We start from the raw sequence: 26617 nt of genomic DNA, 5'->3' as shown, positions 1-26617 counted from the left end.
CAGCACTGCAGCTGTGCGCCATTGCTCTTTATGAACACCACACACTGCGGTCACTGATGGGTGCAGGGCGCCCTGAACAGCAATAATACCACCTTGGTTGGCAAAACTAACACCATATATAGCCCCAGAGGCTATATAGGTGTATATTAACCCCTGCCAGAAACGATAAAATTGCGGGAGAAAGCCCGCCGAAAAAGGGGCGGAGCCAACTCCCTCAGCACACTGGCGCCATTATTCCCTCACAGCTTCGCTGGAAGGAAGCTCCCTGGCTCTCCCCTGCAGTCCTGCACTACAGAAAGGGTAAAAAAGAGAGGGGGGGGAACAATTTAGGCGCAGTATATATATATTATAGGCAGCTATAGGGGAAAACACTCTGTATAGTGATATCCCTGTGTTATATAGCGCCCTGGTGTGTGCTGGCATACTCTCCCTCTGTCTCCCCAAAGGGCTTTGTGGGGTCCTGTCCTCTGTAAGAGCATTCCCTGTGTGCCTGCTGTGTGTCGGTACTGCTGTGTCGACATGTATGATGAGGATAATGATGTGGAGGCGGAGCAAATGCCTGTGAATGTGATGTCACCCCCTGCGGGGTCGACACCAGTGTGGATGGACTTATGGAAGGAATTACGTGACAGTGTCAGCTCCTTACATAAAAGGTTTGACGACATAGGACAGCCGGCTACTCAGCTTGTGCCTGTCCAAGCGTCTCAAATGTCATCAGGGGCTATAAAACGCCCGCTACCTCAGATGACAGATACAGATGTCGACACGGATACCGACTCCAGTGTCGACGATGATGAGACGAGTGTACCCTCCAATAGATCCACCCGTTATATGATTGAGGCTATGAAAAATGTATTACACATTTCTGATGATACCCCAGGTACCACAAAAAAGGGTATTATGTTTGGTGAGAAAAAACTACCAGTAGTTTTTCCTGCATCTGACGAATTAAATGAGGTGTGTGAGGAAGCATGGACTTCCCCAGATAAGAAATTGATCATTTCTAAACGGTTAATGGCTGCGTACCCTTTCCCGCCAGAGGATAGGTCACGCTGGGAAACACCCCCTAGGGTAGATAAAGCGCTGACACGCTTATCAAAAAAGGTGGCACTACCGTCTCCGGATACGGCCGCCCTAAAAGAACCTGCTGATAGAAAGCTGGAAAGTACCCTAAAAGCTATATACACACACACTGGCATTATATTGAGACCCGCTATTGCATCAGCTTGGATGTGCAGTGCTGCTGCTGCGTGGTCAGACTCCCTGTCGGAAAACATTGATGCCATGGATAGGGACAATATTTTGCTAACGATTGACCATATAAAAGACGCGGTCTTATACATGCGTGATGCACAGAGGGATATTTGCCGGCAGGCATCAAAAATAAGTGCTATGTCCATTGCCGCCAGACGGGGGTTATGGACTAGGCAATGGTCAGGTGATGCCGACTCCAAGCGGCACATGGAAGTTTTACCCTATAAAGGGGTGGAACTTTTTGGGGAAGGTCTTTCAGACCTCGTTTCCACAGCTACTGCTGGGAAATCGACTTTTTTGCGACAGGCTACCTCACAGCAAAAGAAAGCACCGTATTATCAGGTACAGTCCTTTCGGCCCCAGAAAAATAAGCGGGCTAGAGGCTCATCCTTTCTGCCGAGGGGCAGAGGAAGGGGGAAAAAGCTGCAGCACACAGCTAGTTCCCAAGAGCAGAAGTCCTCCCCTGCGTCCGGTAAGTCCACAGCATGATGCTGGGGCTGCTCAGGCGGAATCGGGAACGGTGGGGGCACGTCTCAGGTTTTTCAGCACACAGTGGGCTCTCTCACAAGTGGATCCCTGGGTCCTTCAAGTAGTGTCTCAGGGGTACAGGCTGGAATTCGAGACGTCTCCCCCCCCGCCGTTTCCTAAAATCTGCCTTGCCGGCAACTCCCTCTGCCAGGGAGGCAGTGTTGGTGGCTATTCAAAAACTGTATTCACAGAAAGTGATCGTCAAGGTACCCCTCCTTCAGCAAGGAAAGGGTTACTACTCCACAATGTTTGTGGTACCGAAACCGGACGGTTCGGTGAGACCCATCTTAAATTTAAAAGCCTTGAACACTTATATCAAAAGGTTCAAGTTCAAGATGGAATCGCTCAGGGCGGTTATTGCGAGCCTGGAGGAGGGGGATTACATGGTATCCCTGGACATCAAGGATGCGTACCTGCATGTCCCCATTTACCCTCCGCACCAGGAGTACCTCAGATTTGTGGTACGGGACTGTCACTATCAGTTCCAGACGCTGCCGTTTGGGTTATCCACGGCACCGAGGGTCTTTACCAAGGTAATGGCCGAAATGATGATACTCCTTCGCAAGAAGGGAGTTTTAATTATCCCGTACTTGGACGATCTCCTGATAAAGGCGAGGTCCAAAGGACAGTTGATAGTGGGGGTGGCACTTTCTCAGGAAGTGCTACAACAGCACGGCTGGATTCTAAACATTCCACACGCAAGGATGTTCCAGTGGGACCTGTTGGACAAATGGTCCGGGTCCCATCTCCAGATGCAACAGCGGATAACCCTATCGGCCAGAACCAGGGTGTCGCTGCTGTGGTGGCTGCAGAGGGCTCATCTACTAGAGGGCCGCAGATTCGGAATACAGGACTGGGTCCTGGTGACCACGGATGCCAGCCTTCGAGGCTGGGGGGCAGTCACAAAGGGAAGAAATTTCCAAGGACTGTGGTCAAATCAGGAGATTTCTCTTCACATAAATATCCTGGAGCTAAGGGCCATTTACAATGCCCTAAGCCAGGCAAGACCCCTGCTTCAAAACCAGCCGGTACTGATCCAGTCAGACAACATCACGGCGGTCGCCCATGTAAACAGACAGGGCGGCACGAGAAGCAGGATGGCGATGGCAGAAGCCACAAGGATTCTCAGATGGGCAGAGAATCATGTGTTAGCACTGACGGCAGTGTTCATTCCGGGAGTGGACAACTGGGAAGCAGACTTCCTCAGCTGGCACGACCTCCACCCGGGAGAATGGGGACTTCATCCAGAAGTCTTCCAAATGCTGGTCAACCGGTGGGAAAAACCACAGGTAGACATGATGGCGTCCCGCCTCAACAAGAAGTTGAAAAGATATTGCGCCCGGTCAAGAGACCCTCAGGCGATAGCGGTGGACGCTCTAGTGACACCATGGGTGTACCAGTCAGTTTATGTGTTTCCTCCTCTACCTCTCATACCCAAGGTACTGAGAATAATAAGAAGGCGAGGAGTGAAAACCATACTCGTGGTTCCGGATTGGCCAAGAAGAGCTTGGTACCCGGAACTTCAAGAGATGCTTACAGAGGACCCTTGGCCTCTGCCGCTCAGACAAGACCTGCTGCAGCAGGGACCCTGTCTGTTCCAAGACTTACCGCGGCTGCGTTTGACGGCATGGCGGTTGAACACCGGATCCTGAAGGAAAAGGGTATTCCGGAGGAAGTCATCCCTACCCTGATCAAAGTCAGGAAGGATGTCACCGCAAGGCATTATCACCGCATTTGGCGAAAATATGTTGCTTGGTGTGAGGCCATGAAGGCCCCGACGGAGGAATTTCAACTGGGTCGATTCCTGCACTTCCTGCAAGCAGGGGTGACGTTGGGCCTCAAATTGGGGTCCATAAAGGTCCAGATTTCGGCTCTGTCTATTTTCTTCCAAAAAGAACTGGCTTCACTGCCCGAAGTTCAGACTTTTGTCAAAGGAGTACTGCATATTCAGCCTCCTTTTGTGCCCCCAGTGGCACCTTGGGATCTCAATGTGGTTTTGGCATTCCTGAAATCACATTGGTTCGAACCACTTAAGACTGTGGATTTAAAATATCTCACGTGGAAAGTGGTCATGCTGTTGGCCTTGGCGTCGGCCAGGCGGGTTTCAGAATTGGCGGCTTTGTCTTGTAAAAGCCCTTATCTGATTTTCCATATGGATAGGGCAGAATTGAGGACTCGTCCTCAGTTTCTCCCAAAGGTGGTCTCAGCTTTTCACTTGAACCAACCTATTGTGGTGCCTGCGGCTACTAGGGACTTGGAGGATTCCAAGTTGCTGGACGTAGTCAGGGCCCTAAAAATTTATATTTCCAGGACGGCTGGAGTCAGAAAGACTGACTCGCTGTTTATCCTGTATGCACCCACCAAGCTGGGTGCTCCTGCTTCTAAGCAGTCTATTGCGCGCTGGATTTGTAGCACTATTCAGCTGGCGCATTCTGCGGTAGGCTTACCGCAGCCTAAATCTGTAAAAGCCCATTCCACACGGAAGGGGGCTCATCTTGGGCGGCTGCCCGAGGGGTCTCGGCTTTACAACTTTGCCGAGCAGCTACTTGGTCGGGGGCAAACACGTTTGCAAAATTCTACAAATTTGATACCCTGGCTGAGGAGGACCTGGAATTCTCTCATTCGGTGCTGCAGAGTCATCCGCACTCTCCCGCCCGTTTGGGAGCTTTGGTATAATCCCCATGGTCCTTACGGAGTCCCCAGCATCCACTAGGACGTCAGAGAAAATAAGAATTTACTCACCGGTAATTCTATTTCTCGTAGTCCGTAGTGGATGCTGGGCGCCCATCCCAAGTGCGGATTGTCTGCAATACCTGTACATAGTTATTGTTACAAAAATCGGGTTTTGTTGTGAGCCATCTCTTCAGAGGCTCCATTTGTTATCATACTGTTAACCGGGGTTCCTATCACGTGTTATATGGTGTGATTGGTGTGGCTGGTATGAGTCTTACCCGGGATTCAAAAATCCTTCCTTATTGTGTCAGCTCTTCCGGGCACAGTTCCTAACTGAGGCTTGGAGGAGGGTCATAGGGGGAGGAGCCAGTGCACACCAGATAGTCCTAAATCTTTCTTTAGATGTGCCCAGTCTCCTGCGGAGCCGTCTATCCCCCATGGTCCTTACGGAGTCCCCAGCATCCACTACGGACTACGAGAAATAGAATTACCGGTGAGTAAATTCTTATTTTTACAATCAACCTTAAATTAGGCCCCATGTTTCCTATACATTTAATACTGAAAATTGAATATTTACTACTAACCCTGTCAAGCCACATTTCCTTCCGTAAGCCAAGGGTCCTACGGTTTTATCTTAGCATAAACTTGGTGTATATGCAATTGTTTTTTCCTGGTGTAATCCTAATACAGATGCCCCAAATACTCAAATCCCTTTTTTATTTTTTATTTTGAGACTATCTATCTGCAAACATTACCTTGCTAAGAAATAGGTAGCATATACAGCTGTACAGCTGTGCACTATTAAATATATTTGAAAAAGAACTTATCTGTATTCTGGGTGTTTTAAAGTATACTGATTCATATGACCAGTAACAAATGACAGTCTCAAACCATTAATTTGAAACCCTTTGGCTCATTTTGTTCATTTAGTCTTATAAATGAAGATGTAGCATCCACTCTCTTGACCCATCCCTTGCCCCTCCAAGCTTCTGTGGAGTCTTGCCTTAACTCGCTTCAAATACTTTCTTTCACAATGCAATCTACTTCAGCTTTCATTCCCAACACTAGACATAGGGGCATATTCATCATCACTTAAATGTCAAAATTTCAACACTGCCTAGAGGATGTAGAAATTGTGACATTTATCAAACTCCGGAAAAGTATTTTTTCCGGAGTTTGATGGTGAAACTGTTCAGGATGGCAAACAGCCCCAGAATCTCTGCAGAAGCTGCCATTTACACTGCCATTGCAGTGAGCAGCCGGCCAGCCAAACAAAAACCCAGGGAAGAAGCGGGGGGCCACGGCTGCCGGGCTACCCCGGCACTATGATTGGGCGGGAAGGGTGACTATAACATGTCGACTGGGGTCTGAGCGGAGGTGCTGCAGCTGCAACAACCCCTTCTACAACTGGGCACCTTGGTAGCCAGGAGGGGGAGTGGGGGGGGGGGGGTTTGGTGGAATTATTACTTTTCAAAAAACTGTTTTCGTTTTTTTTTTTAGTGGTAATTTTCTCATGGGGCATGATGAGTCATGAAAAAATTGTGAGAGAGTATAATAAGAATTGAAAACTAAAAATTCTCATTGCACAATTTTTTTATGATGAAATCAAAATGCTAAATCAAACTGCTAATTCAAAAGGCCATTACTCACATCTAATTTTCCTAAATCATTCTGCTGTATTTGACACTGTGGACCACCTACCTCTCATAAATATGCTGCAATCCCTAGGTCTTCCGGAGACTGTCCTAATATGGTACTCATTCTTCATTTGAAATCACAATTTCAGTGTTTCTCTTTCTACCTACTTTGCACTTTTATTTTTACAAGTTTCAAAATCATGACCAAAAATATTCTGACCAGGCAAAAAAAGTTACAGGATCACTATTTACAGTAGTTGTCATTCTTGACTCAGCACTGTCCCCTGTTCCCCACATTCAATCTTTTTCCAAATCCTGTTACATACATCTAAGAAATATGTCCACAGTATGCACATATCTCACTCTGCAAAAACATTAATTAATGCTTTCATTACAACATGTACTAGATTAACTAGTGCATCCTTCCTGGTCTTATCCTGACTCTATCTTAATATCTATTTTGAATAGTGCAGCTAGATAGGGTTTCCTAACAAAATGTTCTTTTATAGCCATGCAAATACCCTTACTAACATACCAGGCCATAAAAAGACTATACATTCATCAGTGGTGGAACTTGTGAATTTGGGCCCAGGTGCAAAAATATTCTTTGGATCTCCCCACCCCCAAGGCAGAATGTGAAAGGGAGATGCAGTGGTTGATAGAGCAAGGCAGTGGGCTGACTGGAAAATTGAGACTGGGAGATGCAGTGGGTGACAGAGGCACAAACACACAGTCATACACACAGTACTGCATGGTGCAGAGAACAGAGGGGGTATACCTTGATGGGGGTGGCTACACAGCAAACACTGCTCTGTTTGTGAGAGGGGGACATATCCCCTGTGCTTTCCTCTGTTTGGCATTCACAGTTCAGCATTTGGCCAGACAGCATCCGGTCCCTCTGTAAATATATCTGCAGATTAATTGATCTGCAGATATATCTACAAGTGTGTACTCAGCGTTACTCACAACGTAATGCAACTAGTATGCATACCTCCCAACTTTAGCCGCTTGCAAAGAGGGACACACGCGCGGCGAAGCCGCTCGCGCTCCCGAAAAAGGGGCGTGACCTATGTGAAAAGGGGCGTGGCCTCGCGGGAGGACCCGCGATCGCGAGCCACGCCCCCGAATTCGTCATTGAGGGGGCATGCCCAGCGCTCCGTGAGCTGCTGGCATGCCCTCTCTCCCTCTGTCTGCACTGAATAGACGCTGTGCGCATGCGCACAGCGTCTATTCATCGCTGCTCTGCTAAGCAGAGCAGCGCGTGCAGGAGCCTCCCAACTGCCCCCCCCCCACCGCGGGACACTGCGGCCCGCGGGTGGGACAGCGGGACAGTCCCCAAAAAACGGGACTGTCCCGCGAAAATCGGGACAGTTGGGAGGTATGAGTATGCACCAGGACACTATGCTGATTAATTTGATATATGACACTTGTATATTGTGTGTGACTAAGTCTGCATACAGAGCACAACAGAACTTGTATTAAAAAAAAAAGCTGCGTCTGTTACATTGTAGCACTTCATATAAAGAATCAAAGACTCAGTCGCACCCAGGTCGCATACAAGTGTCACATATTAAATTAATCAGCACAGCCTGCTAGTGCATCCTAGCCACATTGGCGATGCTAGCAGAGTCTCACGGGACCTGGCGCGCCAAGAGGGGCTATTTGGTGCAAATGCAGCAATGATGTGTAAGGACACACCTGTAAGTTTATGGTTATATGTAGTTATCGAGTGTGTTATCAGTGTTTATAGAAAAAAAAGAAGCTTTTAAAGATTTTAACTACAGCGCTACACTAGCAGTTAGTTACTATCACTTAGAATTATGTTTTATAATTGCAAACAAAGGTGCGCATTACATTAAAGTTTAGCTGTCATTTATATTTGTACACTCAGATCATTTGCAGTTTTTATGAAACAAGAAATGGGGGATGATGCGCTCAGCCCCTTAGTGAGTTGTGAGCAATTTTTATGAAGCCTATTATAATTTATAATGACTATCACCTTAATGTCAGAAATATAGTTTCCTTGTTCATATAAACAGCAGCACAATAAAGCATATGCCATGGTCAGTATAATGTATTGCTTTCCAACGTCTTACTCTAACGATGGCCTTTAGCTTACAAATATCATGTTTCTATATTATAGTGCCTTACTCCAGAAAACATTCAATTAGAATTATAACAATTAGCAGCAATATTAGCAGAAATATGTGGTGGGAGTAGTACGGTCAGGATAGTGATGTGGCAGGGTTAATGGAATATATCACCAGCAAATGTTCATAAAGCTCACACAGTAATTTTAAGTAATTTAGCCTGCAGGCATGTAATTAAAATGTACAGTTTATAATGTGCAGCCCACCTCAAAAAAATAAATAAAACATTGTGTGCATTGTCTTACAAAGAAACACTATTGCAAATGCAAAACTCATCTGGAAAAATACTAACTACATTCTGAATGTTATGGGTCTGGGAAGAGAAATTTTATTAAAACCAGTTATGTTTTCATAGCCTAAGGTGGATCTGTCACTTGCACATTCAACATATGGGTTGGTAATGAAATGCCAGCTGTCGGGATGCCAACAGTCTGGAGACTGACAGCGGCATCCCAACAGTTAAAATCCTGACATGGGGTGTTAAGGAGTCTAAATCTCCCCATACATTACTATTTTAGGTGCCTAACTCAAAACCCAATCCCCCCCCACTCCCGCACCCCATACCCTGTACCCTATACCCCCCCCTGCAGCCTAACTAAAAGATCCCTGGGGGTTGCCTAAAACTAACCCCCAATCTCCGGCATAGCACTCTTACTTGGCCTTATGTGTTCATGATCAGGATCCTGTTGGTCGGGATTCCGACGTTGGTGTTCTGTCTACTTTCAGGATACCGTTGTCAGTATTCTGTCTTGTGGGCCGGGATCCTGACCATCAGGTAAGAAACCTCATTTTAAATGTCAGTATTTTGACCTTGTCTGTATTTTAAATGTCAGGATTTTGACCTTGTCGGGCTTTTGACCATCGGTCAATGGTTGTCAGGATTTTGACTATCGGGATTTCGATTGTAGGTAAAATAACTGCATCCCAGTCAAGACAGCTACTGTATGAACATTCATGATTACTAAAGCTGCACTATTTATTTATTAAGAGTTTCTTATATAGTGCAGCATATTCCGTTGCACTATTACTGGGAGGATTATAGCTCCACCCCTCAGAGCCCTGGTAACTATTCCATCCAGTCAAGGAAGTTGTCCAACGCTTCGCAATAAATCTCTCAGAGGGGTAACTAGGGTTCATGGTGCCAAAGGCAAACTAAAAAATGTCATCCCCTAAAAATAGAAAAAAACACACACACACATTGCCCCCACAGGAAAATAAAACACACATTGCCCCCACAGGAAAATAAAACACAGATTACACATACTGGAAAATAGTCTGTCAAAGTTGTCATGTTGTAAAACTTGCAGTGGAATCTGACATCTGTCCTCCTTGCCCTCAGCAGCAGCCTAAGCATGTATTGCGCAGTGCACGGGTGCATGACCTCTATGACATCATGGCCCAAGCAGTGCTGGACTGAACCTGAGGAAAGATGCTATAGTGTTGGGTGGCTGGCTTCAGCCAGTCATTGGTCCCAGTGGCCACTGCACTGTGCCCCCTATGGAGTGGCCCCAACATGCTGTTGCTCCACTTAAATGTCAGCCCTGGTGAGGTGGCAGGCACATTGGGTTAGGTGTCATGCACATAGGGTGAGGTGTCAGGCACATAGGGTGAGGTGACAGGCACATAGGGGGAGGGTGAACTCAGATCCCCAGTCTTGCGCCAGCCCACCCAATAAGTTAAGTGGTTCACCCCATCGCTACGCTCAGTGTATGCACGGTCCTTGCCCCACTCTAGATACATCTTTTCTCACAGCTCTGTTTTTAGAGAGCTGTGTGGGTGAATGTATCAATAAGAAACCTTAAAAGAAAATGGTGACTTTGGATTGTTTCTTCTTCTCATACACTAATTAAGCATCCATTTGAAAGTGGCTAGGAAAAATGTTCATCACTTAAGGTGATATTGCAGCTACTGTATAAGGAATGTGTGAAAATCATATGTATAGGCAGTAGCACACTCACTGGGCTCCTGGGGAACAGGATGTAGTTATGTGACTGGCAGTCGGGATCCCACCAGCCACTATACCGACGCCAGAATCCCAATCTCTGCCCAGCCCGATAGTCAGCATGCCAACTAACAGGGACTATTCCCGCTTGTTGGTGTCCATGACACCCATAGAGTGGGAATAGAACCTGTGGTGAGCGCAGCAAGCCACCGAGCCTGCTGTGTGGTGAGCGCAGTGAGCCCACAACGGGCTTCCTTGTTTAGGCCTCCCTGCCGGCAATCTGGCGAACGGGATCCTGGATCAGTATGGCGACCTCCAGGATCCAGACCGCTAGTCTCCCAATACCAACCCTGAGGAACATGTCTCTTAAAAATTTCTGCCTGCAGTACAATGGCTTTTAATGATCACAATATCTTTGTCACTTGAACTTCTGCCACCAGAAACAGCTTCAGGCATTTACAGTACAAAGATAGAGGGACACAGTTTTAACACTTTCATGCATGAATTATGATAACTAAATGCAATATTTATTTTAGTTTTTTAGTCTTTAGGGCTTATAAAAACACAAAAAGTTTTTCCTTTTAAACTATAAAACTAAAAAGGTTTTAAACGTGTTCACTTGAGTGGACAACATACATCTGCAACAAATAAACTTGCCTTTTTATCAAGGTTTTAACCATGAATGTTTTTTTTTTTTTTTTGCAAATAAGTAATGTAAAATAAAAAAAATAAATCTGGTATGGCTCTAATTTGTTCTTATCATGTTGCTTACTGTATTTTTACTCCAGAAACAAAACATCCTTTAAGTTGAAAACAATATATTTTGTATGCCTATTTATGGATATATTTATCAAGAAATAAAAATGTACTCAGTATTTATAACACAAATATTTTCATTTACTTCTGCATTTGCTTCATACAGTACCTAGAAAGTTAGCCCTGCTCACAAACTGAAGATGACTGATTTTAACACTTGGTTTGAAAGTTGAGAAGCACCCTGGACACAAAGTCTGAAGACACTGCATGCAGATGTGCTGTACTTAGTTTTATGTGAACAAGCTGCATCGTGGCACCTGTTAGCATGTTTTGCATCCATAAACTTTGGCCAGTGATGTCCCACCATGAACCTGATTTCAGAGATTGCCTTTGACATGGCACTGCACTTCAACAGAGGTGGTCTCTCACTTGGTCATCCTCTTTGACCTTGCTCCATAGAGCCAGCGTTGATTAATGCTCGAGCAATGGATGCTTTGAAATCCAAATGATTGTTGTCATTGAATTCAGACATTTGATACAGCAGCCATGCGTTTACACAAGTCACATCAAGAAAGTGAAAGAACACCTGAACATACGATCTCCTGTTTTTGCATGTGAGTGGGTACATCGCAACACACACTGATCCATGAGATTCACTCTCCCCATGTGCATGTAATACCACTCTGTACCTATCCCTGTTGCTAGATACTTTTTTTTCAGTGTGTCTGGAGAAAATAAAAACAATCATTTAGACTTGAAAAAAAAGGTAGGATAACATATAATGATACATATGAGGCTTTTAGCTATCAAATCTGGCATATTTGGCTATTATATGAGACAATATTTAGGTTAGGATAAAGCTTGCATGCAGTATGGATTTTTGTATTGCACAACAGTCATTGAAGTGGACAAATGATTTTAGATCAAATACTGTATGAAAACTAATAAATTTAGTATTCGATCATAACATCTACCATATTATGCCATAAATGTTACTTTCCTTGACTTTCTTTCTTCTTCTTTTTTTTACCTGCTCTGCATTTTTTTGTAAAAATATTTTACAGAAATCCCTGAAGTGCTTGGTGCTGGTGAACTTTTGTCAGCCATTTTATTTTGACTTTATTCTTTTTGATGGAATGAAAAGCTCCCACTACCTTCTAAGTATGCAAAGGTCCAAAAGAAGACCACAATGCACCAATGATGTCAGAGGAGTTTCTATAGGAGATAATGACATAAAAACAGCTGTCCACTGCAGTGGCCTCTTTGCATGATAGGGTTAAATATAAGTTTCACTGGTTTGTATTTGAATAGTTTCATTTAGTAGATAAGCTTTTTGTCATATCAAAGCATCAGTATTAGGTTTTTTCATATCTACATGACAATAATTGTTTAAAGTACATATATAGCAGTTTCAGCACCATGGATAGCATCTTTCATAGAGTGTATGTACTGTAGAAGTGAACAGTGTATACAGCTACAGATACATTTAGTGTAAACTAAGTTTTGCGACAGAGCCCAAGGTACAGATTGGTAATTTAAAATTTGAAGTCAACCACCCTCCATGTTTGTACAGTGTGGTTGGGGTTATGCTGGTTGGGGTAATGTGGTTGGAGTTATGCTGATAACACTGTAAAATATACAAATGCATTATAATATTTAGCAGAACAGTTTTTGAAATGTTGCTTGTCTCCCTACATTTATACATTTGCAATGTCTGGTTGGACAGCCATCAAACAGATTATACATTAGGAATACCCAATTTCAATTGTTATTTTGGAATTGCATTGTATACGTGTATATTTTATTTTATTTATTTATGCTTTAAACATATTGTAATTGTAACCATTTTTTAATGTTAAACTGCTGCTTAGAAGAGTCTTAACAATACCCACAGGTAAGACTTCCTATATTTAAGGGGGTTAAGGTAGCACAAAGCCAGCAAATTATCCGATTGGCAAGGTTTAAATTAATGGGAGATGTGTGATCTTTAGAGAGCCATATAACATGGAGTGTGGACAGAAGCACCTTTCTAAGAGTCAGCCAGGAGCAGACAGTTATTTATAGTGTGTGGAATGAAAACAGCTGAGAACTAGTTATGAAAAAGGACACTGTGGTATTTAGACATTCTGCCACTGAACTGCACATGGTTTGTAAGTTTTAAAAACTACTGTACCATCTGCTTTCTAAAATAAGGAAAACATACCTACTGTATGTGTGTAGAAAAACAGAACATTAAGTTACTTGAAAAACCCAGGGAATATATCCTCTGCTTATGATTCTTTGTAAAATATGAAATATTGATGATGTTCTTAAGACAACAGAAGTGATACATTTATATGTTGCATGTGTGTGTGATTAGTATGAAGATAAACACACCAAACTGAAGTTAATAGGTAATCATTTACAGTATAAATATATTTGTTTATTATACTTGTGTGTTGATTTGGGTTAGAGCCATGGTTTCGACTTCAGGACACTGCAGTTAACAGAATTACATGATAATGAAATGGTTGTGTGTTGATGTAGATTCATCACTATTTGTATTTGCTCTATTAATCCCCATTTAAAGTGTTGGTAACATGAGTCACTATATCGCAGGGTCAGTTTAAGGCAAGAGGCCAGCAGAGCAATGATATTACATAAAGCTACAAGGGTCACTACAACAGTCTACTACACTTGTCCAGTCTTGTAATATTATGAAAGATTTGCATAGAAAAATAATTAAGTCACATGTGCTCTAAAGTAACTGATTCCAGCTTGAGAAAAGAGGGGCATACACTATCAGTCAAATGTTTTAAAACAGCCCTGCTTTTCCTGTTTTTATTGACATTTATGCATTTTAAGCCCAGTGAATAAACTGAAATGGTACAAAGGAAAGTGAAAAACTGCAAGAGGAAAAGAAAGACAAACTGAAAAATAATGTAAATGTCAGCATTATAAAACAGAATAAGTAATGGGTTAAGAACTTACTACTATGCTTTTGCACACTGTTGAGTAGGTGCAAGGATGGCCCTACAGTGTGTTGGGTTTATTTCACATTGTTATCCACAGATGCCAGAATGAGTGCTATTTAGCCCACTGATATACAAAACATGGGGACCTAATTTCAGCACCATATTGAACAGGCTTGGGCTGATTCTCATTATGACAATGAGAACTCACACTGCAGGCTCCCCATTATTGTGTGAGAGGCCCATTCTGGAAAAGCCTAGCTCTAGTTACCTCCTTGAAGGGAGATCCCATTATTGTTGTCAGTCTGCTTATGCAGTAACCATACAGAAGCATGTGTGGTAGTTATTGATTTATGGAGACCATACTGTTTTAGTTTTTTCATCACTAAAAATACAACTTTTATGCTGTCCTCATCATCATCATCATCACGTTTGTGAATTATTATGCCAACATTAAGGCACTTACACGTTATACACCTAGGGCTTTTGTCAGGGGGATACAGGGGGTATTTTAGTAAGGGGACTAGACTAAGAAGGATCCAACTATCACCGATGATCATCAAGGTTCATCACCACTGTTGAAGCACAGAGGACATGTTCCTGGGTTTTTCTCAAGGATCTCCATATTCAGTTTTACAAAATCTGAAGATCAAGATCTCTAAAGAATAAAGGACATGTACAACTACAGTTGAATTTAATGTGCCCAGCAATTGAACTGAGATGGTATTCATGAAGATTTGATGACCCTCTTGTCCATAACTTGAAGATACTCCTTGTCATTACTCTAAAAATTCCCATTGCCTTTACACATTTTGAAATGTCTTATAATTTGGAGGTTTATTTTGTAAAAGGTAGGGCACAAAGCTTATCTAAAATGCAGACATCTATATCTGTCATTTGAATTCCAAGGTTCTAATATGTATAGCATATATTATATGTAGTCTTGGCCTTAGGATGCAGCAAAAGAACCTGCCAGGAAAAGGCTGATGGTATCAATGCTATCGCAAGACCACCAAAAGAGGACCACCAAAAGTGAAGTGGGAAATGGTGGGAGTTAATGTAGCTGCTAAAGAGGGTTGTAGTCAGGGCAGTGTTACCTGTAAGGCTGACTAGGCTTATGCGTAAGGGTCCCACATGGACTAGAGGTGCATCATTTTTTTTTACTGAGTCTGTCTTACCTGTGCCCTAGGATTCCAGTAGTTAAAGGCACATTTCACTCTGCGCTGTAGCAAGGCTTACTAGTAGTAGTAGAGGTTTGTTTTGAGACAATGGAGAGGAGGACAGAGTGGAATAATAGCACACTAGCACTATTTCAAAAGAAAAAAGAATAGGAAGAATGATTGCGATGTGAGAAAAGAGGTCAGCTGACTTTATTTAATTTGGGTTTCAGCATTCATGTGAATACTGAAAGTTTAAATGATGGCATGAGCTTTGCTTACCAAATGTCAGCTGTTGTTGGTTGAAAGACTGAAGTGCCGGAGGGGACCCGAAATACTGACAGCCTAGGGGCCTGGCAGTGGGTTAATAGCGCCCTGGTTGTAGTGAGAGAAAACAAGAGGAAAATGTACATTTGTATAGGGAGAGGAGAAGACAGAAAATGAGAGGAGATGCTGTGGGTGCACTCATAAAGTAGAAGTTTGAAATCCTACAGCTTGACTCCAGGAGGAATCAGTGAGATGCAATCTCAGGAGCTAGCCCATGGTCATAGGAGGATATTCCTGACCTTGGTAGATATCAGGTGAGTGTAGAGAAGTTCAATGAACCAGAGATAAGCTGCCACAGATCATACTTGGCATTCTCATCATACAGTAGAACTTAAGAGATAATTTTGACATAGCCCCTGTTTTACTTTGGGGAACACAGTCTCAGCCGAAGATAATTGTTATGATTAAAATTTATAGTAAACACAGTCCTGCACACAGATTCATGAAACATCAATTTACAACTCTGTTAGACAGCCACAGGACATGCTGGAGGTTTAAGTATAGACTTGTTACATAAACACAGCACTGTAAGTAGAAATATTTTCTTACTGGTACTGAGTTTGCCAAAAATAGGCATGGCCACATGACACTATGGGGAGTGGCTACATTACACTAAGGGTGTGGCCACAAAGCACAGTCCCTTCTCTTTGCAATCTGGAGGCAAGGCTAGAAATATATAGTACTGCCTCCAGTATAATAGAAATATATAGCAATAACCCCAGTATAATAGAAATATATTGTAATGTCCTCAGTATAATGGAAATATATTGTAATGCCCCTAATTTAATAAAAATACATAGTAATGCCCCCATTATAACAGAAAAATATACTATATGGGTGTAGTATGAGTAGCCGGCGGCCTTGATCCTGGAGGCCAGCATATCGGCGCCAGGATCCCGACCGCTGGAATACCGACAGCTGGGCGAACGCTAATGAGCCCCTTGTGGGCTCACTGCGCTTGCCATGCTATTAATTCTCCCTCCAGGGGGGGGTCGTGGACCCCCAAGAGGGAGATTGTGTGTCACATGCCAGCGGTCGGGATCCCAGCGCCGGTATGCTGGTCGCCGGGATTTCGGCCGGCGGCATACTGAAGACCACCTCTCCTGTAATAGTGCCCCTGGTATAATAGAAATATATAGTAGTATCCCACATTACAAAAGAAATTTATAGCAATGCCCCATAATAATAGAAATAAATTGTAGTGTCTACATTATATAAAAAAATTAATTACCCAACACAGTGAAGCCAGAGACATGCCAGGCAGCCCAGCCTGTGAAGAACGAAAACCGCTTAGTGCCGATGCATCACTCAAGCTGAGTGAATGGAAAAAGCTGGACACCATGAAAAAAGGCATCCAGCCCAGTCCCCAGGCTCCTCTCTTTGGGCCAGCAGCGGCCGCCTGGAGAGGAAGCGTGATGTGATCTCATGACATCACTGTCGTGCTCCCTGTAGCCCTGACAAAGTGGGAGGTGCCGTCAAGCTGCTGAGCACCATAGTCTTGTTGCTCAGTAGCACATTATAGTTGTGGTAATGGCAGTCACAGGTGCAAAGTGTGTGGCAGATGGTACTGCATACCTGCTGCTAAATTCTTAAGGGTACTCTGTACCCGAGTGGATACCAGTACCCGACACTGCAGAAATGTCGACAAACTGTCCCTGGTGGTCTAGCAGCAAATTTCTTGCTTCTGGTAGTAGTGTCATTTCTAGCACTGACTTCACGGTTTTGGCACTCAAGTGTAGAGCAGTTCCAGACCAGACATCTGATGGAGCTGCAGTTCTGGTGGGTATGCTTCCCTTATCCCTATACCTAATGTATCTCCCTAAAACTAACCCACGCCCTAGTGCCTAACCCTAACCTAATTTCCCCAAAGCCTAACACTAACCTCCTCCCATACCTTAAACCAGAGGTTCTCAAACTCGGTCCTCGGGGGCCCACACAGTGCATGTTTTGCAGGTCTCCTCACAGAATCGCAAGTGAAATAATTAGCTCCACCTGTGGACCTTTTAAAATGTGTCAGTGAGTAATTAATACACCTGTGCACCTGCTGGGTTACCTGCAAAACATGCACTGTGTGGGCTCCCGAGGACCGAGTTTGAGAACCTCTGCCTTAAACCCTAACATGCACCTAATACCTAATCCTAAACCTCCTGTCCCGCAGCCCAAACTGTAAGGTTGACTTGCAGAGAAAGTCATAATTTCACATGTTAGAATTCCAGATGTGAGCATGTTTACATTCTGTCGACATTTCAACAATGTCAGCATCATAACTGTCAACATAGTGCTGTCGACATTATGATTGTTAACACTGTGAATGTTGAACCTATGACTGCATCCCCCTGATACCCCTTTCACATCGCAAAATTAGGTTGTTGCTGAGTCGACCCGGGTTGAGGTGCAGTGTGAAAGTGCCAAAGTGAATAACCTGGGTCGAGCAACCCGGAATTTCAACCCAGGTTAAAAGAAGGGTTAAACACGGGTCGCGTCTAGGTCGTTGTGATGTGTGAAAGCCTCTGACCAGGGATATTCAACCTGGGTCTCAGAAAAAGGTGCTGATTGGCTGTTTATGTGTCTGCTCAAAGCAGTCCCCAGGCCCTCCTTTTATTTCCTTTAAAACCTCATTGTGAACCAGAAAAGTCCATTTTAAATCACATCACAGTGATACCCCTTTCACACCGCACAAATAACCCGGTATTGACCCGGCATATTGTCGGGTCGACACAGGTCGGCGTGCAGTGTGAAAGGGGCATAGACGAAATCACGGGTCGCCTGACCCGGCAATTCAACCTGGGAATAAAGCAGTGTTATACACAGGTTGAACACCGGGTCAGTGGTTGCATAAACGGGCTTCCGGGTCTATGCGTCCCGGGACCCGTTTACTACAGCAGGGAGAGGCGGCGCAGAGATGATCTCATCTCCCAGCGCCGCCTCCACCTCCGCCCCCCACTGCTGGCTCCACCCCCCGCTGCTATGGAAACCCGCCCGGCATATTGCCGGGTCGGGAAAGCATGCAGCAGCTGCCAATGCCAGATCCCACCCTGGAAGGACCTGTTTCCAATTCCTGGGTGGGATCCGGCATTGGCAGTGTGAAGGGGTATGAGTAACATGGGTGACCCAGGTTCAGTGTGAAAGGCACCAACCCAGGAATAACACGGGTCGAAACTGCAATGTGAAAAGGTCTGAGCCTGCTCAGACCCAGGTTGGACCTCGATTCAAAAGCCGGGGCCGACCTAGGTTTGCAATCTGAAAGTGGAATTATTTATGTAGAACAGGATGTAATAATATCAAATAAGAAAGGAAATATAGATATTAGAAAGAAAAATATTTTAAATGATTAAATGAGTTTGCTGTGAAAAGAAAACAGCTAAAAACAAACTCAATAATAATAAAATGAAGGACCCATTGAACTTGTTGAATTGTTTCCAATCATTAATTAAGAGGAGGTGAAAGCACAGGTCTAAAATACTTTACCTCTCAGTAGGAATTGCCGATGTGATTATTGGAATAAGCTGCCATCAGAAGTTAGAACCAATGAAAACACATATTACGGGGGAAGAGAAACACATATTTTTCTGTTTCCTTGCATTTCATGGAAGCATGAGGGATGTATAAATAGTATTTTGTGTAGTCTCAGAAGGACAGAAAGGAAAAACAAGATGTGTGGAATAGGACAAGTCCCTCTTCAGCACCTGAGTACGGATTATTAGGCCGACTGATTTCATGGCACTTCAATACCCAGATCTGCAGGTTACTCAAAAATAGATTTGAGCAGCTGTTGTGCTACTAATACCCCTTTCACACTGACAAATATTTCCCGGGTTATTGCACATGAACGCGCATCAACCCGGGAATTTGCTCAGTGTGAAAGAGTACTGAAAGAATATCCTAAGTCGAGCGTCCCGGCATTTCATCCCAGGTCTCGACCTGGGTTGAATCCGGAATCGACCCGGGATGCGGTGCAGTGTGAATGGGTAAGCCGGGTCAAGGTGACCTGACACCTGTTCTCTATGAGGAGGCGGTGCTTGGAAATGATTATCTCCAAGCACCACCTCTGGTAGTGTCAGCGGTGATGTCACCAACCCAGCAATATGCCGTGTCGGGCCGCAAGTCTGAAGGGGTCTCAAGCCGGGTCGCACCTGGGAAGCACCCGTGTACACATTCCCAGGTGCGACCCGGATATTGTCAGTCTGAAAGGGGTATTACTGAACTCTGCAGTGCATCAGTAAAGGTTTCTTTCATAGCATACAAATAAGTAATTCCAAAGTAAGTAGTTGTAATAGTGAATGAAGTATTAATGTCATTGAAATTGTGTGTCGTTTAAATATGTATGGACTTACGTGATGGGACTGCTTGGTTTGAAATGAAAGAAAGTTTGTGACAATTTAGATTATACAGCCATACCATGACTAAAAGCAAATGGAGAACTAGGTACTGCCAATAGCTATGTAGTAATAGTAGTGTTCCCTCTTGACATCATACGGATTCCTACTGCACACTGGGCCTGATTCAGCAAATGCTATCACAGCTGTGATTTAAGAGCTAATTCAGACCTGATCGGTGCTGGGCGTGTTCGCACAGCAGTAATCAGGCCTGAACTGAGCATGCGCAAATACCGCAGTGCGCCGGCGCATGCCAGACAGCCGACGGCTGTTTTTAGCTAGCGGTCGCCTCTGCCTGATTGACAGGCAGAGGTGGCCGCTGGGTGGGAGGGGGCAGGACGGCAGCCTTAAGCTGCCGTTTAAGGGGCGCAGTCCGGTCAACGCAGGCATGGCCAGACCGTGCCGTGGGCAGGCAGCGGTGGCTGTGTGATGTCACACGCAGCCACTGCGACCCGGGCAGCAATGAGTATCTCCTGGCCAGCGCGCAGAAGCTGCGCTGGCCGAGAGCTACTCCTTAAGTACAAAAGCATCGCCGCTGTGCAATGCTTTTGTACTTATGCAAGGAGGCAAGGACTGACATGCGGGGCGGGCTAGCACTGTGCTGGGCGTCCCCCCGCATATCAGTGTGCCTGATCGTAGCTGTGCTAAATTTAGCACAGCTACAATCAACTCTGAACCTTAGGGGGTCATTCCGAGTTGATCGCTCGCTAGCAACTTTTTGCAGCACTGCGATCAGATAGTCGCCGCCTATGGGGGAGTGTATTTTCGCTTTGCAAGTGTGCGAATGCTTTTGCAGCAGCTGGCACAAAAAAGTTTTTTGCAGTTTCTGATTAGCTCTGGACTTGCTCAGCCGCTGCGATCACTTCAGTCTTTTTGGTCCCGGAATTGACGTCAGACACCCGCCCTGCAAACGCTTGGACACGCCGGCATTTTTCCAAACACTCCCAGAATACGGTCAGTTGACACCCACAAACGCCCTATTTCTGTCAATCAACTTGCGATCGGCTGTGCGAATGGATTCTTCCTTAAATCCATCGCCCAGCACGATCCTCTTTGTACCCGTACGACTCGCACGCACATTGCGGTGCATGCGCATTATTGCCGAGATTTAACCTGATTGCAACGCTGCAAAAGTTGCTAGCAAGCGATCAACTCGGAATCACCCCTTTAGTGTGCAGCGACTTTAGGAAAATATGCAAATTTATCAGTCATCTGGATTTGTACTTAGATGTCCACCAGAGGATTCTCAGATCCACCACTTGTGTATAATAGGCAGATGACGGACACACTTAAGTCAGTAATAGACCATCTGAGTAACTTATGCTCGCTCAGCATTGTAACCGCGTATAGGATAGCAGTTGCCAGCCCCCGAAATGGTCATGGCAAACTACATTTTAGTCGCCACTCAGCAATTATCACTAACAAATGCCCCTGCCTGTCACTCACTTTGGGAAGACATCCTATGACAACCGCTGCAAGACCATCACAGAACATGTACAGTTGCAAAAAATCGCTCCACAGCATACAACATTGACATTGCGCCCATCTCCTCCTTCCAGGGAAAGTATGTATGATGTAATGATTAGCAATACTGCCTAACAGCACTGAGGGCATAGTTTCAATTCCCACCATGGCCTTAAATGTGTGGAGTTTGTATACTCTCTCCATGTTTTTGTGGGTTTCCTCTGAGTACCCCAGTTCCTTCTACAATCCAAAAATATACTGGTAGGTCAATTGGCTCCTGAAACACCTCAACTCTAGTGTGTAAGTGTGTGTGTGTACATGTGTTTCGGGTAGACTAGATGGGCCAACTGGTTCTTATCTGCCATCAAATTCTGTTTTTCTGTCTCTATCTTTGAATTAGTCCCACTTAACCTCCGCCACTTCCAGCGGTTTGGGTATGGAATGCCGGCAGTTTGAATCCCGGCAGTCAAAATACTGACGCCGGAATCCTAACCGTCAGAATGCCGGCAGGGGGTCGAGAGGAACAAAGCCCCTGGCGGGCTCGCTACGCTCGTTACAGGTTCTATTTCCTCTCCATGGGTGCTCTGGACACCCAGGAGTGGGAATAGCTCTGGCGGTGGTACCGGAATTCTGGCGATCGGGATTCCAGCATCGGTATTTTGACCATCAGCATTCCAACCGCTGGGATTCCAACTATATCCCCTTCCTGCTTTATGTGGCAGAGACCCCCAGTTTCCATTTTGCACAGACATCCCCAAAAGCCAAATCTCTTCACAGAGAACATCCCAAAATGATAGCCAGGGGCTGGCAGGTAATTCATTTAGAAAGTGCACATGACACAACAACAAAAAACCATCATTGTAGACCCACATTTTTTTACTTGTCAGAATATCATGTGATTTTTGCAGCAGGATTTAAAGCTGCATTTTTTTTAAAGGCAAAACCTGGCAATTAAAAATATGGGCCCTCATTCCGAGTTGTTCGCTCGCTAGCTGCTTTTAGCAGCATTGCACACGCTAAGCCGCCGCCCTCTGGGAGTGTATCTTAGCATAGCAGAATTGCGAACGAAAGAATAGCAGATTTGCGAATAGAAAATTCTTAGCAGTTTCTGAGTAGCTCCAGACTTACTCAGCCATTGAGATCAGTTCAGTCAGTTTCGTTCCTGGTTTGACGTCACAAACACACCCAGCGTTCGCCCAGACACTCCCCCGTTTCTTCAGACACTCCCGCGTTTTTCCCAGAAACGCCAGCATTTTTCCGCACACTCCCATAAAACGTCCAGTTTACGCCCAGAAACACCCACTTCCTGTCAATCACACTCCGATCACCAGAACGATGAAAAATCCTCGTTATGCCGTGAGTAAAATACCCAACTTTTGTGTAAAATAACTAAGCGCATGCGCTCTGCGAACCTTGCGCATGTGCAGTAAGCGACTAATCGCAATATAGCGAAACTCGGCAACGAGCGATCAACTCGGAATGAGGGCCTTGGTTCTTAGAACTATATAGAAGCTCAATTCATGCATTGTATTAATGTAGAGAAGAATATATAGTTTATGAAGCAATTATTTATTTTTTACATACCACCAGCTAATAGTACACGTACATAATTTTGCTAGCCTGTGTATTTAGCTGTAAAAGATAGGATTGTGGCACTCAAAGGTTCTCATTACCTCTTTGTGTTGTAGACCACATCTGTATCTTTCAGTGGAATAAAAACACAAAAGTAAATAGAATTCTGGAGTCCTCAGTTGTTTTTAAGACACAAGCTGATACGGCAGTAGGCATTCTTTTCAGTCTCTATGCAGGACCTACTGATATTATTCTTTTCGGCCCTCTTGAAAGGGAAATTAGTACTCTACCTGTGGTGAGTTCTAACAAGGCTCTTTTCTATATATTTTCTGCCTATCCAGGGAATTGTGCTTTCTTAATAATAACCAAGTCCTTTAATATAAAATAAGATGTATTATATCAACAAGACTAAGGGGGTTATTCCGAGTTGATCGCTAGCTGCATTTGTTCGCAGCTCAGCGATCAGGCTAAAAATCGTCAATTCTGCATATGCGGCGCAATGCGCACGCGTGATGTACGGGCACAACAAACGATGCAGTTTTGCACAGGCTCTAGCGATGCATTTCAGTCGCACTGGTTGCTGCAGAGTGATTGACATGAAGTGGGCGTTTCTGGGTGGCAACTGACCGTTTTCAGGGAGTGTTTGGAAAAACGCAGTCGTGCCAGGGAAAACGCAGGTATGGCTGGGCAAACGCTGGGCGGGTGTTTGACATCAAATCCAGAACTGAATAGTCTGAAGTGATCGCAAGCGCTGAGTAGGGTTTGAGCTAATCTGAAACTACACACAGAAAATTTGCAGGCGCTCTGCAATACAACCGATCGCACTTTTGCTAAGCTAAAATACACACCCAGTGGGTGGCGGCATAGCATTTGCACGGCTGCTAAAAACTGCTAGCGAGCGATCAACTCGGAATGACCCCCAAAGTACAGACAGTTAAATATGACCAAAATTGACTATATTGTAGAGATGTGCTGCGGACACTTTTCGGGTTTTGTGTTTTGGTTTTGGATCTGGATCTCTGCTCATGTTTTGGATCTGGATTGGTTTTGCCAAAACACCCTTTTAGGTTTTGGTTTTGGATCTGGATGTTTTTTGAAAAAAACATAAAAACAGCTAAAATCACAGAATTTGGGGGTAATTTTGATCCTTTGGTATTATTAACATCAATAACATTAATTTTCTCTCATTTCCAGTTTATTCTGAACACCTCACAATATTGTTTTTAGGCCAAAAGGTTTCACAGAGGTAGCTGGATGACTAAGATAAGAGACACAAGTGGACAGCACAAACAACTGGCCCATCTAGGAGTAGGACTGCAGTGGTAGACAGGATGGCAGTTTAAAAACTAGGCTCCAAAGAGCACATCATGCAAAGAACAAAAAGAGGCGCAAGATGGAATTGTCCTTGAGACCTCCCAACCACCCTTATGTTATTTAAACAGGACATGTACAGTTTAATAAACCCATCATTTTAGCGACAGGTGGTCCCCATGGAAAGAGCGCGCCAAGTTCTTAAAATCATAGCTTGCTACAAATATTCCACCTCCTTCTTTGATGACTTTCACATTATGAGAAGAGGCAAGAGGAAGAGGACAGTGTCAAGAAGGTGGTTAAAAATTAGAGAGGGACACGCAATCAGGAACAACACACAGGCTTTCACCTCCACTCCTATATTGGTGTGAAACGGAAAGATCTCCAACCAAGCAAAAATATAATAACCATATTACTGGACAAACTTAAAAACTATGGGCCAAAGCCTCAGAATTTGTACCGCCTGCTCCATTTTCAGGGATTAAGATAATCTTGTATTTAATGCTTGGATGCAAATAAACTGGGGTATACCACAGGATCAAGATTGGATATTTTCCCCTCCGCAGAGTCTGGAAACTTATTTTGTGAAAATCTTGTGGGTTTTTTTTGTTCCATTTTTTTTTTACTTTTTAATTTACATATTTTGTGGCAGATGCCTTATTTTTGTTTTTCACAGCTTCCAGGTACACGCATGTGAGCATACCTGTGTGTCCCAGTTACACACATGTGAGCATACGTATTTGTCTTGATTATTTTTTTCATATTTAATTTTTAAATAAAGCAGTCCCTTAGATGTTTTAACAACCCCTCCTGAGACCCGGATGGGGCAAGTTGAGTTTGGGTGGGTTCGGTACAGTACTAAGCAGGACTGTGCAGTGAATTTTTGTTATTGAGCCTCTGCTGTAGTGGAGTTTAGCACTCTACAGTGGAAAATAATTTCATACTATAAGTAGGACTGTGGGAGGAAGCAATGCTAACCTCTCTACCCACAGCATGCCTCAGCCTTGCAAGCCAGACATCTTCCTGGCTATAAGCCACCCTGAGACTCCATACTGGGCCTTATTCAGTAACTGTTTGTGCCTCAGAGGAGCTCCAGGCCCATATAGTGCTGCAGTGCAATGGAAAGCTGATGCAATGCAACTCTGTTCTTCTAACACCGTGAGGTCTTGCGAAAACCCTACGCAGCCCCCAGGATAAGAACCCTGTACAACAAATGTGCATCTAGTAAATAAATAAATAATCCCAAATAATCCCAAAATGTGGAACATTAATAATAAATCAAAATTAAGGTTGATTAATTGGAGCCATTTATTTGAGTGAGTCCCTAACATGAAACAATTGAGAAGAACCTATCTCTAATGCTCTGGAGAAAATATCTCTTTTACCTCTCTGGCAGTTGTGCTGGATTATGATTCTGTCTCTTCTGAGATTGACTGAATTTGGCCACAAATGTGGTCTCATTGGAAAACACTTTATCAAAATTGCAATTTTCATTTCCACTTTTGTGGCTATGTTTTCACAAATCTGTGATGTTGAAGCTTATTTCATATTCTGCTCTAGACTTTAATGTAAACCTTGGATCAAGTACACCAGCACCCCTTGAATTATATGGCAGCACCCCCAGAGAATTACACAGCATAGCAAACAGACAACAGCACCCCTTGACTTAAACGGCAGTGGGTCAGCACCCCTGGACTGAAAGGACAGAGGGGCAGCACCACACATAGGGCAGTACCCCTGGAATGATGTGGCAAAGAAAAGACATGCAAGATGGAATTGTCCTTGGGCCCTCCCACCCACCCTTATGTTGTATAAACAGGACATGCACACCGTAACAAACCAATCATTTCAGTGACAGGGTCTGCTACACGACTGTGGCTGAAATTATTGGTTTGTTTGGGCCCCCACCAGAAAAGAAGCAATTAATCTCTCCTTGCACAAACTGGCTCTACAGAGGCAAGATGTTGTCCTCATCCTCAGATTCCCCTCACCTTCAGTGTTTACATCCTCTTCTCATACTCTCAGAGAAATAATATTCAAACAAACCACATCATTTAGGTGTCAGTGGACTGCTCACTCTTTTAACCAAAGTTTCTGATCTTTACAATGACTTATAATGAGTGCGCTGCAAGTGACGTATAAGAGAGGATATTCCTAGGTGTTTAACATCCTTACCCCTACTTATTATGGATTCACAAAGGCAACAGATGGCTTCACACCTGTTGTCCGGATTTGTGTAGAAATAATTCTACACTGAAGAGGTGGCTTTTATGGTATTTTGTCCAGGCATGACAATGGGATTTTTCATTCTATGGCCAACAACTGTCTCCTCTGGTGCCTTATTCAAACAAATCACATCACCTTCAGAATCCTCATCGTCAACTTCCTCCTCAGCGCTTCTACAGTGACATTCTCAATGTCAACAACTGGACTGGCTGTGCTCCTCCCAGCACTTGCAGAGGGTGTGCAAATAGTGGTAGGAGCCTCCTCTTCCCATACAGTGTTGTGAAGGTCAGGCC

At 44.3% G+C, this 26617-nt stretch overlaps 1 protein-coding gene across 2 annotated transcripts in view; it reads left to right on the top strand.

Annotated features, from left to right (window-relative positions):
- The window catches only part of TAFA3 (TAFA chemokine like family member 3), a 680526-nt gene that overhangs the window by 585289 nt on the left and 68620 nt on the right, over positions 1–26617 (top strand). The window contains exon 5 of one of the 2 annotated variants that reach the window (XR_010238909.1): positions 11107–12834. The exons of the other annotated variant lie outside the window; for it this stretch is intronic. The gene's annotated coding sequence lies outside the window, so the exon portion shown is untranslated. The remainder of the gene's footprint in view (positions 1–11106; positions 12835–26617) is intronic. 2 annotated transcript variants of the gene reach the window in all.

Source organism: Pseudophryne corroboree, chromosome 2, assembly GCF_028390025.1.
Source record: "Pseudophryne corroboree isolate aPseCor3 chromosome 2, aPseCor3.hap2, whole genome shotgun sequence".
NCBI lineage: Eukaryota > Metazoa > Chordata > Amphibia > Anura > Myobatrachidae > Pseudophryne > Pseudophryne corroboree.
The sequence above is the reverse complement of the archived record's forward strand: the minus strand, read 5'-3'. Positions and strand labels throughout refer to the sequence as shown.